General features: G+C 45.2%; 1 pseudogene; it reads left to right on the top strand.

Moving 5' to 3' along the window:
- Nucleotides 1–4,593: 4,593 nt before the first annotated feature.
- Nucleotides 4,594–4,694, top strand: LOC142842773 (U6 spliceosomal RNA; annotated as a pseudogene).
- Nucleotides 4,695–12,129: the final 7,435 nt, after the last annotated feature.

The following is a 12,129-nucleotide window of genomic DNA, read 5'->3' as shown; positions in this document are numbered from 1 at the left end:
TTGTGTAAGTTAATAGTCACTGTCTGTCCATGAGACACAAACTGATAAGATAGCTTTACAAATAAAAAGAGCATCAACTATGAATTTACCAGATTAAATCAAGAACACATGGGTTAATAAAACCACATCAGGAAAAAACTGGCCAGTGAATTTATTGAGCACAGTAAGCCAGTCAGCATGCAACCCCCTCAACTGGACCTGTGTAGGAAACACAGCTTATCCTGGTTATGCTAGCACCCACCGGCTATCATCAAACCATCTGGTGCACAAGTGATTGGCTCAACAAAGGCCAAATTTCCTGATTCTGTCCTTGGGGCTTCAGCTGAGCAGACCCCTTCCCTACCTGACTTAAGACTATTTGAATTGTTGTGGGTGTAGATCCAGCAAGCTTGGAGCCAGCTCTGTAATTGAGTGTTACTCAACTAACCAACTACAGTGACCTTCAACTCTCTATTCCCGTAAGCCCTCTGAGCCCTACAACAGTGGTTTCTTTTTACTGTGTATCTCTGGCTAGTCAGGAACTCACTTCTTGAATTTAGAAGACCCTTATACCTGATTCAAGATGTATGCCACCATGCCTGCCCTCCCCACCAACAGTTTTAATTAACCATTTCTAGTCATTTTGTAACCTATATACTATTGTGTAGAGTGGTGTGTTCTCAGAATTAATATTATTGATTAGGATTAGAGTAAAAGAATCCATTACTGTCAATGGTCTTAAATACTAAATGTAATCAGAAGTATTTGGTGAGTTAAGTCAACAAAATTGATGTACCTTTTGAATTTTTTTGTTGTTCTGACATTGTAGAAAGAAAAATATGCTGATTTGTGTTTCTGGCATTGCTCAGTCAGGACACAAGCCTTTACCTATCAGTGACAGTTAACCTTGCTTGTCAGCTTGACTGGATCTGGGATTAACTAAGGCACTCACATCTGGGAAGGTCTGGGGTCTGGGAGAGTCTGAGGGTATTTACAGCGAGGCTTAGAGGTGACCAGAATAAAGAGGTCAGAGGGAAAGCAGGCTTCTCCTTACCCATCTTTGCTTCCTGCTGGTGATTGTATCACCTCTGTTGCTGCATCTTCCATCACCATGGGAACCCAGTTTCTTAGGACTTGCAATGTGAGCTGAAGATCGGGAACTTTAGTGCCAGACTGTGGCAGAGGCATCTGTAGACTGAGCGGCTACTGAGTCTCAGCCTCTCTGGCATATAAACCAATCTATTAAATTTAATATTCATAATAAGCATAATATAATCCAGTCTAAATAATCCCCCCATTTAGTATATACTTTGTTTTATAAATTCTATCCTTCTAGAGCACCCTAATACAATATCCAAATATGTTTTTAGTAAACTGAACAGAAACATATAAAATATTAACTAAATGGTTTGAATGTAAGTGGAATAATTTTTGCCTGACTCAACCATGTGACTTGTACAACATATATTTAACACCCATGTGCTTATTTGGATCATTTGATTCCATCTGTTGAGCAGCCAATTCAATAGAAAAGAAATGAGACAGGCTCACTTCTTAGACTATATTATCGAAACTTTTAGTTTTAGCAATCTTGCTCAAGATTTGTATTTTAGTGATGAGAAATTAGCATCCACCATATAATAACTGACAAATAGTTAGCTACCAAAAAATAGTGACCCAAACAGAACATGAAATAAAACAAATACCCGGTGCCAATATGTCTTCATGGAATAATCTTGGTTTTCCTTATAACTCACGTCTTTGTGGGCAGTGGTTTGAGGCGTTGTTTGACTCAAGTTATTTCGTGTTTGTCATCGCTCCAACCAGGTGCTGCTGTTGAAAACCGACACTTCCTCTAATTCTTTACTGACGCGTCAAAGAAACAACATTTTGTTGTTGTTGTTGTTGTTGTTTGTTTGTTTGTTTTGAGACAGGGTTTCTCTGTGTAACAGCCCTGGCTGTCTTGGAACTCACTAAGTAGACCAGGCTGGCCTTGAACTCAGAGATCTCTCTGCCTCCCAAATGCTAAGATTAAAGGCCTGTGCCACTACTGCCTGGCAACAGGTATTTTTGTTGTTGTTGTTTTGTTTTTATTGGTTTTTTTGAGACAAGGTTTCTCTGTAGTTTTGGGTCCTGCCCTGGAACTCCCTCTGTAGACCAGGCTGGCCTTGAGCTCACAGAGATTCACCCGTCTCTGCCTCCCAAGTGCTGGGATTAAAGGTGTGTGCCACCACTGCCTGGTTTAAGAAAACATTTTGTTGATAAAACTGAGAAGTAGTAAAAGCTTGCTTTATTTTTTCCTAAGCAAAAGGACACAGTTTTCACCTTAGAGCTCAATCTACATTAATTTTTGTTTAATGTATTTGTGTATGTATACAACTTGAAGGAGTCACTTTTCTCTTTCTACTATGAGGGTTCCGGGTGTTGAACCGAGGTTGTCAGGCTTGATAACGATGGCCTCGCCTGTTGGGTCATCTTCTCAACCTCCAATCTACATTTTAAGTAGACTCCTTAGAAGCATTCATCCATCCTACAAAGGACTTTTGATCTTTTTCTGTGTTCCAGGTGTATGCTAAGGATTGTGACTTGTGGCTCCTGTTACAGAAGGGCAGGGGTTGCAGCCCATGGGGGTGAGAGAGGCAAGCAAATCACACACAAGCAGGAACTAAGTATCCGCACAACGTTGAAAGGATGGAGGAGGCAATGGAGATTATAGACAACACCATGCACAAAGCCTTGGGATCCTGAGTGTCTGTGATGAAGCAATTAAACAAAAAGTGGCTTCAGGCCTGTAGTAAAAAGGCATTTGACCTCATCCTGAAGGCAATGTGTTATCAGAAAAGTCACTTCCTGGAGACTGCTAAATGACAGGCATGGAGGAGGACCGGATGTGGTGGGCAGGGCTCCCGAGCAGTACTACTGTTCCTAGTAGCTTCCTTCCCTATGGTATTTTGATTCTCTGTAGTGTACTTTGCTCTCTACTTTAGGACTAGAACTTGAGGTAACTTTGTAGGGCTTGGGGGCAATCATTCTGCCAGAAATCATTTTCCTGAAGAGCAAGCAAATGCACCACAGCACTGGGGGTAATTATCACATGAAATACATGCAGCTCCAATGCTACTGACATGCAGACTTGGCTTTTTTTTTCTCTGACATTACAAAGGGCAAGATGACCCTTTTGTCACCTATCCAGGAACTTCACTGAAGGCTCTAGCTGTGGAGGTGGCATTACAGAACACCACAGTCACCGAGGGGGCACCTTCTAGCACTAACACCACAGGTTATACAAAGGGTTCCTTTTTAAAAGATACACCTATGGCACATCTAGATTCTCTAAGAACAACTCTCCGTGATGAACATATGCCACAGAATCCATCGGAATGAAAATCAGAGGACTCATGAAGACTCACTATGCCTGCCTGGCATGGGGAAAGCCAAAGCCCCCTTTAAAGGAGGGAGTCTGTTTGTTTGTTTGTTTGTTTGTGTGGGTTTTTTGTTTTCATTTTTTGTGTTTTTGTTTTTGTTATGTTTTTGTTTTGTTTTGTTGAGAAAGAGTTTCTCTTTATACCCCTTACTGTCCTAGAACTCACTCTGTAGACCAGGCTGACCTTGAACTCACAGAGATCTACCTGCTTTTGCCTCCCAAATGCTGGGATTAAAGATTTGTGCTACTACCACCAGGCAAAGGAGAGGATTCTAATGGAGGAATTTCCCAGATCAGATCAGCCTGTGGACATGCCTAGAGGGAATTACCTTAATTGTTCACTGACAGGAAGGACCCAGGCCATAAAGGGTGGAATCATTCCCTGGGTTGGTAGTCCTAGGTTGGATTAGAAAGCTAGCTAACCAGGAAAGGGGGGCAATGTATCAGCAAGCAGTGTTTCCTCCATGTTTACAGCTCCAAGTTCCCACCCCGATGTCCCGCATTGCTGGACTGTGGCCTGGAGTTGTAAGGCAGCATAAAACCCTTTCCTCCCCTAAGTTGCTTTTGGTCGTGGTGTTTTATCAAAGCAACTGAGATGAAACTAAAACGATCAGTAAAAGTACAAGATAACCTTAGAATAGCGTGGTAGAGTTAGAACATCAGGAAGCTCCCAAAGTGTGATGGAGATTAGTCAGGAGGACACAGACGCCAACCTGAATAATGTGCTTTCATTAGCCGAAGCTGGGAACAGTCCAAAGAGCAAATGCATCATGGGGACTGGAGAGATGGTTCAGTGGTCAAGAACACAAGAACAAGTGGTCCTTGCAGAGGACCCAGGTTCTTTTTCTAGCAATCAATTTTCTCTGCTTTCAACCATCCTTAATGCTACTTCCAGGGGATCTAATGCCATCTTCTAGACTTTGCAGGCACTGTATAAAACAGACATACAGGCAAACACTTAAAGACATAAGGTAAAAATAAATAAATCTTAAGTATAAATAGTTATATATGTAGCAGCAAAAAATTATAAATCCATTGAATATATTTGAAATCTGTGAGTGCATAGTAAGAAGATAGATAGATGATAGATACATAAATGATAAATAGATGAATAGATAGATAGATAGATAGATAGATAGATAGTCTTACTCAATCTTACAATAGCATGCCAATCAATGATCATTTAGCACATACTCTGGCAGCACATATACTAAAATTGGAATGATACAGAGAAAATTAGCATGGTCCCTGTGAAATTGACATGCAAATTTGTGAAGCATTCCATATTTTAAAAAAAAAGAAAGTCACCATTTAGTAGCCTTTGTAGTAATAATTAAAGCAAGAGACACCAGCAGATCCTAAATCTAGTGCAAATTTGATGAGAAATGGGCCATTTGCATGGTCTCAAGTCCCTATTTTAAAATGAAAAGAGAATAAGTTCATGGTGAAAAAGTCTAACCTAAAACCTGAGACAAGCAATTAAAGCTAACACTATTGTCCAGCTACTTGGGTAGACACAGCCAAATTTGGGGACCACAGCACAGCCTCCCAAATAGCGCAGAAATCATAGACAAATGGAAACCATAGAAAACCACCACAAGCAGCCAGGCGGTTGTGGCATGTGCCTTTAATCCTAGCACTCCTGAGGCAGAAGCAGGTAGATCTCTGTGAGTTCAAGGCCAGCCTGGTTTACAAGAGCTAGTTCCAGGACAGCTCAAACTGTGCATAGAGAAACCCTGTTTCAAACACCTCCCCCCCCCAAAAAAAGGAAAAAGAGCCGGACGGTACTGGTGCACACCTTTAATCCCAGCACTTGGGAGGCAGGCAGGTGAATCTATGAGTTCGAGACCAGCCTGGTCTACAAGAGGATAGGCTCCAAAGCTACAGAGAAACCCTGTCTTGAAAAACAAAAACAAAACAAAACAAAAAACAAAAGAAAGAAAAAAGAAAACCATAAGCAGTTCCTGAAAAACACATGGTTTGCCAAGAATCGGAAGGTTCCAGAAGCTATAGGCCAAGTGCCAAGGCTATGGCACTTGCCATTGCTATCCAGACCCTGGTAAATCCCAAGGAAGTCAAAATTGACAGTGCTTTAGCCACAAGTTCAATTAACTTGTCCACATTGCCCACCCCAAGCTGCAGAAGCACCTTACATCCCCATTGCATGGGTGCCTGCAGCACTAGCATCTCCAGCTCTGCTGGCCAGTGCCAAGGCCAAGAACCCTGGTCCCCATGAAGACTCTGGGACAGAGGTCTTCGCCAATCCCTGTGAGAACAGAAAGACCACTATCTTCCTGGGCTATTGTCTACACAGAGCTGTTATCCCTAAATGCTATTTGTGTAAATAAATATGAACCAGGACCTGTGGAAAAACATAAATAGCATTGATAACAGCCAGATGGAATCATGTTCCATCTGATAAACTGCAGTAACAACACCAACCGCTTGGGTGAAATTTCTACCCAAACACTTACTGACAATTAGGAAATATCAGACGAGCACAGACTGAAGAAAGGTCTACAGAATCTCTGATCTATTGTCCTCAAAGATGCTAGCGTTCTGAGAAACAAGGGGAGACCGAGGAATGTGGCGGGCTGACTCTGTCGAATGCCAGGGATCTGTGGCTTTGTTAACCAGTCAGACCCATTGGTTCAGGGATCACGGTTCACATGCAGAGAACACGCAGCAAGGAATAAAACCCCGGAGAAGAGCTGTGGACTTCACACTGGAGTCTGTAGAGTCACGTGGGAGAGCGTAGCAAAACGATGGGACAGTGTTTCTCTTATCTGTACACTGGGAAGTGTCACCTATGACCCCAATGGATGACACACTGGGTGTGTGTGGGTGCCACTGAGCTAAGTGTTACATAACTTCCCTCCTGGGAGTCCCTGGCCTCTTCCTCTGCTCCTCCCTGAACGCACTCCCCTGTAGGTCCCTCCCGGTTCCTATTGCTGGAGTTGCCATGGCTCTCAAAGGCCGTTGTTCTCTTAGTTCCTCGATGTTCACAGGACCAGGTTTTGGTTCCTGGTGGTACAGAGGGACATTCCTCAGCTAGCTGCAATGTTCCTTTTCCTTCACTTCACTGCCTCCTGTCCCCACTCCACTCCAGCCAAGCTAGTCGAGGTCACTCCCCAAAGGCCTTGCTCTTCTCTCCCCTCTCTGCTTTCTCAGGATTCTCTTTTCCTTCATGTCCCTTCCTCTTGTCTCTCTCTGGAGAGAAAAATCAACTTGCTGTCATCTTCCTCGCTTCTCACAGTCCCCCTGTCCCTTGGGCATGGTCAGGGAGCCTAGAACCCACCACTCCCATGCTCACTTCCAACACCCTTAATTTCTGTAATTTGACCCCTAGCAATCACTTCCCAGTGATCAGAAAGCAGTCAGAGGCAGGGGTCACATCCTCCTCAGGCCGGCAAACCCACCACACTGGGCTATGTCTGCTGTGGCCGGTCCTCCATCGTTTCTATTGGTTAACCTAATGGCATTGATAATAGCAACAAGTATTCTATTTACTATTTGTTTGCCAGTCCCCTATCAGGTCATTTGCTAAATGCATCCATGACTCAGGGTGAGAGGAGCAACCTACCCTTCCCTCCAGTGTGATGACATCTTTTATGGCACAAATCTCGAGGGAAGTCCATAGATGGGAGGGCCTTCTAGCGCCAGTAAACTTGGCTCACTGGAGTCACTGCCAGAGTGGACAGGGAGTTCTCTCTTAGGCGGGGCTCCCCAGGAAGGTGAGGCAGGTGTGGGGCTCTCTAGGAAGGCATGGGGTCAGGGACAACCACTGACAGGGAGTAGGGCTCTGTGCTCAGCATGGAACAGTACCTGGGAAACAGCAGTATCTGGCCAGTTCCTTAAAGATCAGATAAAGAACAGGAGCAGGAGGCAGAGAGATAGCACAGTGGTTAAAGTGCTGGCTGCTCAAGCGTGGGGACCTGAGTTCCATCCCCCAGAGCCCATGTACAAAACCAGACGTGATGGTGCATGCCTATAACCCCAATGCTGGGGAGGTAGGGACAGGAAGAGCCCTGGGGCCTCACTGGCCAGCCAGCTTAACCAAATCAATGAGCCCCAGGTTCCAGGGAGAGTCTATCTCGAAAGAAAAAAAGAAAAAAAAACCAAGATAGATTAAAGTCTCAGCCCTTCACAAAAAACTGCAGGCAGCTAAGGAATGCCAGGAGTGGGAGAAAAAGTCTTTTTTCCCAGGGAAGAGCACACCAAATGATTACCCAATACCAGGTGCTCAGCCCTGAAAATATACACACAAATAGCGTTATACAGACTGAGCAAGTTGCTTTACACACACAACAACAACAACAATGAAAAAAGAGGTCATGAATTTGAGAGGCAACAAGAAGGGATATATTAGAAGATTTGGAGAGAAGGACGGGAAAGGAGAAGTTATGTAATTATATTATAATTGTAAAAAATAAATTAATTATAGCCAGGGGTGGTGGTGTACACCTCTAATCCCAGCACCAGAAGGCAGAGGGACGTGAATTTCTGTGAGTTTGAGGGCAGCTTGGTCTACATAACAAGTTCCAGAGTAGCCATTATGTAGAGAGACTCTGTTTTAAAAACCTAATAATAATGATGATGATAAAATATAAAAAATAAAATAAAGTGTAAAGTTTTTAAATGTAAAAATTTTTAAGTTGATAAAATATAGTTTGTACTTTAAGTCTATCAAAAATTTAAAACCTATTAAATATTATAATATATATTTGTTTTTCAGGATCAAAATAAATGTTATCAATATGAAAAAAAAGAGTTTGGCTTCGGAGGTAGGACATCCCAGGTTGACCTCTGACCCCCCCCCTCACATGCACACACACAACAGACACAGTTAAAGAATAAAGAAAAGGGAGACACTTTGTCTACTACCATCCACTTAACAGACTCAAGTTTCATATACAAATACATTAGAAAACAAAACAAAACATGGAACATGGCCAATTGACCGAAAGATCGTTCGCTCTGCCCTGCTGGACAGGAAGAAAAACGTAAGGCTGAAACCTGCCAGCGAGTTGGAGAAATAAATCACTTGTGTTTAGATTCCTGTCATGCCATTGTGAGCCTGGCTGCTCCTCCCCAGCAGGGTCCGTCTGGTGCCTGATACCTCCTGGGCTGGTTATCTGTCAAAGGGAATGTTTGGAAGATGTGTCTGTCCACCCTCCGTTGCCAGCCCCTCAGCACCCTTGTTCCTGAAGCTCTTGCTCTTTTGCAGAGAGCTAAGCTGGGGAAATAGACGTTAGCTCACCCATGACTAAAGAGTCTTTGTCCTAAGCTGGGCCCCCCTCTTCTTACAGCTCTCCCGCTCTGTTTTGTGATGTAGACAGCCTGCCTTTCTGGGCAGACCAGCAGAGCAATTTAGATTGTTTTGGTGGCATTTCGTTGTTGTTGGTTGAGTGGTTTGTTTCATTTTTGGCATTTATTTATTTATTTTTGTCTTTGAGACAGGGTTTCTCTGTAGCTTTGGAGCATGTCTTGGACTAGCTCTTGTAGACCAGGCTAGCCTCAAACTCTGTAAGTAAGATAGCCAGAAACTCCTGATCCTCCTGCCTCTCCTTTTCCAGGGCTGGGATTGCCTGCTCTGATTGAGTTCTGCTCCGTGCAGAGGCAGTGGATTTCCCTTGGCCTTGGGGGACAACGCTGCTATATCCACCCATCCCAGAGTCATGACTGTCCTGCACCCCAAGAACCACAGGCAAGGAGAGGACGGCAGATGCCTCAACAGGAAGTCATGGGGTATAGAGTAGGCTGACCTAGAGCATAGAAGCCACCAGGAGACCTGCCTCTCCACACACACCCCTCCCCTTCTAGTAACAAGAGGACAACAGTCCTAACAAGGGTTCTTTCGATGGCTCACGACCTCTGCCAGGCTCTAGAGTTAGCACGTTGTTACATCACTTGGTTCAATCCTCGCCCCAGTCATTGGGGACTGGGGATTGTGTCCCTCGTATTTCCAGAGAAGGCTGAGTGTGAGTGAGCCTGCCTAGTCTCCCAGCTACTAAACAGCAAATTCGGTCACCAAGGCTTGTTCTGCCTCCTCTTCTCCTCTCCAGGGGTCTTGAGTCATCTCATCCTTGGCCTTGACAAGACAGTGACCGGCGTGCATGATGAAGACGCATGAGGTCACGTATCGGGTGACCTGGGGTATCCTTATCACCTTCTCCATGCAGTCTTATAACAGTACACCATCCAACCCCTCCTCCAGGAAGCCTTCCCTGCTGCCTGCGCACAAGGAGGGAAACCCTTACTTACCAAACCCTCCCAGGTTCTTTCTTGGCCCCTTTGATATTCAAAGAAGAGTTCAAGGCCCAGAAGCCTTGGCACTGACTGGTTGAGATACCAGACCCTCCTTGAAACACGTATCTCTTGGTGTGTACATACATGTGTGTACATGTGGACAAGTGTGTATGGAGGCCAGAGGTCGGCCTCTAATATCTTCTTCAATTGCTCTTCACTTTGTTTTTAAAATATTTGTATTACTATTGGCTTTTTCTTTTCTTTCTTCTTTCTTTTCTCTTTCTTTCTTTCTTTCTTTCTTTCTTTCTTTCTTTCTTTCTTTCTTTCTTTCTTTCTTTCTTTCTTTCTTTTTGATACACAGTTTCCCAGTAGCTATGGAGCCAGTCCTGGAACTCGCTCTGTAGGCCAGTCTGGCCTTGAATTCACAGAGATCCACCCACCTCTGTCCAGCACTACTGTCTTTGAGACAGAATCTCACTACATAGCCCTGGCTAGCCTGGAACTTGCCAAATAAAGTAGGCTGACCTCAAATCAAAATCTGCTTCCCTCTGAGTATTGGAGGTAAAGGTGTATGCCCCTACCACCAAGATATTTATATATTTTTAATTGCGTGCATGTATGCATTCGTGTGTGTGTGTGTGCACATGTGTTGTGTGCAGGTACATCTAGAGGCCAGAAGTGTTAGATCTCCTGGAGCTGGAATTACAGGTAGTTGTGAGCTACCAAACATAGGTGCTAGAAACCTAACTTGGGTCCTCTGCAAGAGCAACATCTTAACTACTAAGCCATCTCTCCAGCCCCTCCATGTTGATTTTGAGACAGGGTTCTTACTTTTTTCTGGAGCTGGCCCATTAGAGCAGGCTGGCTGGAGAATGGGCCCCATCGATGCCCCTGTCCCTGCCTGCCCAGTCCTGGAATTGCAGGCACACATCACCATATCCAGTTTTTCACATAGCTTCTAGGCCTCAATCTCTGGTTCTCATACTTGACTGATAAGCACTTGACTGCATGAACAGTCTCCCTGATCCTGAAACCGACATCTTAACAAGACTCCAGATGGGACCAAAGCGCCTTGTATTCCGAAGTCTGTTTCCCGATACACCAGAGCCTTTAACTGCCAATCCTCTGATTCCAGAGCTATCTGCTTGTAGGTCCTTCTTTTTTGTTTGTTTGCTTTTGTTCTTCAGGGACTGTAAGTGCTGAGCCGGCTTCTGCAAAGTCCGAGTCTGTCCGGATTGCATAGAGGCTAGAGCAGACCTGGCAACAGGAGGTCCTCGTCGGCGGAGTGATGGATCACAGTTCCATAGACGGCGGTATGTTGTCAACCAGACCTTGATGTCTCCAGGCCTCTCAGGTCCCACCTTCCTCTGGGTCCTGAAGGCACGTAGGCAAGCTTTGCTTTTTGTCGGGCCCTCTGAGATACAGTTGGAGTAAGATGTCACACCTTGATTTTTTTTAATGCCCAAAGAGCCCAGGCCCAAGCCTGGCCGCCTTCACTAGGGCCACCTCCCTGACCTGCTCAGGTGTCCCAGGGGCACTGAAGGGGCTGTGCATTCTTGGCAGCACAGCCCCCACTGAACCCAAGAGGGAGCCACCTCCTGCAGGCTCTGGAATTTCAGAACCCGGTTCATAAAAGACTTTATAGGAATCCTGTGGTCTCTGCCAAGCTGCTGCCTGGATCCTGCCCTATTGTGCTTCTGCCGAGCTGTCACCGCCTCTTAAACAGCGCTCCCCCTCTCCTTTTAATCACTTATTTAACGTGTGCACCGGCCCTTGTAGAGAAACTAGCTATTTGCTCTTTCTCACTTCCTGTGAGAAGGGTGGGGCCCACCGGCTGCTCGCTCCGTGACAGTTGCTATGATTGAGTGTGGGAGTTAGGCCTTCTGCAGGCAGGGGAGTGAACCGAGCTGTCTCTGGAATGCGTGTAGGCCATGCCGACCCGAAGGGCTTGCTGATAAAGGGAAGAGCACGTAGTGCGTGAGTGTGGTGTTCAGGGCACACCTGTCGTGAGAGTGTTGTGTGTGGGAAGTGATGTATGTGTGTGTGTGTGTATGTGTGTGTGTGTGTTGGGTTGTATTACGTGCCTCTGCCTTCTTCCCTTGCAGAGGTCTTTTGTGTTTCGGGTGGTCTTCCACACGGGCAGAGAGTAGACTTTTCTCTCAAATGATGAGAGTCAGCTCCTCTCCTTAGGTGCAGGGGACGGACTCTTGGTAGCTACAGTAGATTTCACGGTGTCTTTTATGGCTCCCTATGAAGTCCAGTCCCAGGCTTTAAGGATATGAGTCTTCAGGGGTGGGTCTCAAGCCAAACCCAGAGAAGATAATCTTCACCTCCGTACCATCTCAGATCAGGACAAGGTGAGTCCTGGTGTTGAGCTGGACCTGTGCACTGCCTCACATGGACGAGACCTTTGAGCCTTGGGTCATGTGAGCCATCAGGCCCATCCCAGAACAAAGTCAAGGAGAGCGCAGTTATAA

Source organism: Microtus pennsylvanicus, chromosome 1, assembly GCF_037038515.1.
Source record: "Microtus pennsylvanicus isolate mMicPen1 chromosome 1, mMicPen1.hap1, whole genome shotgun sequence".
Taxonomy (NCBI): Eukaryota; Metazoa; Chordata; class Mammalia; order Rodentia; family Cricetidae; genus Microtus; species Microtus pennsylvanicus.
The sequence above is the reverse complement of the archived record's forward strand: the minus strand, read 5'-3'. Positions and strand labels throughout refer to the sequence as shown.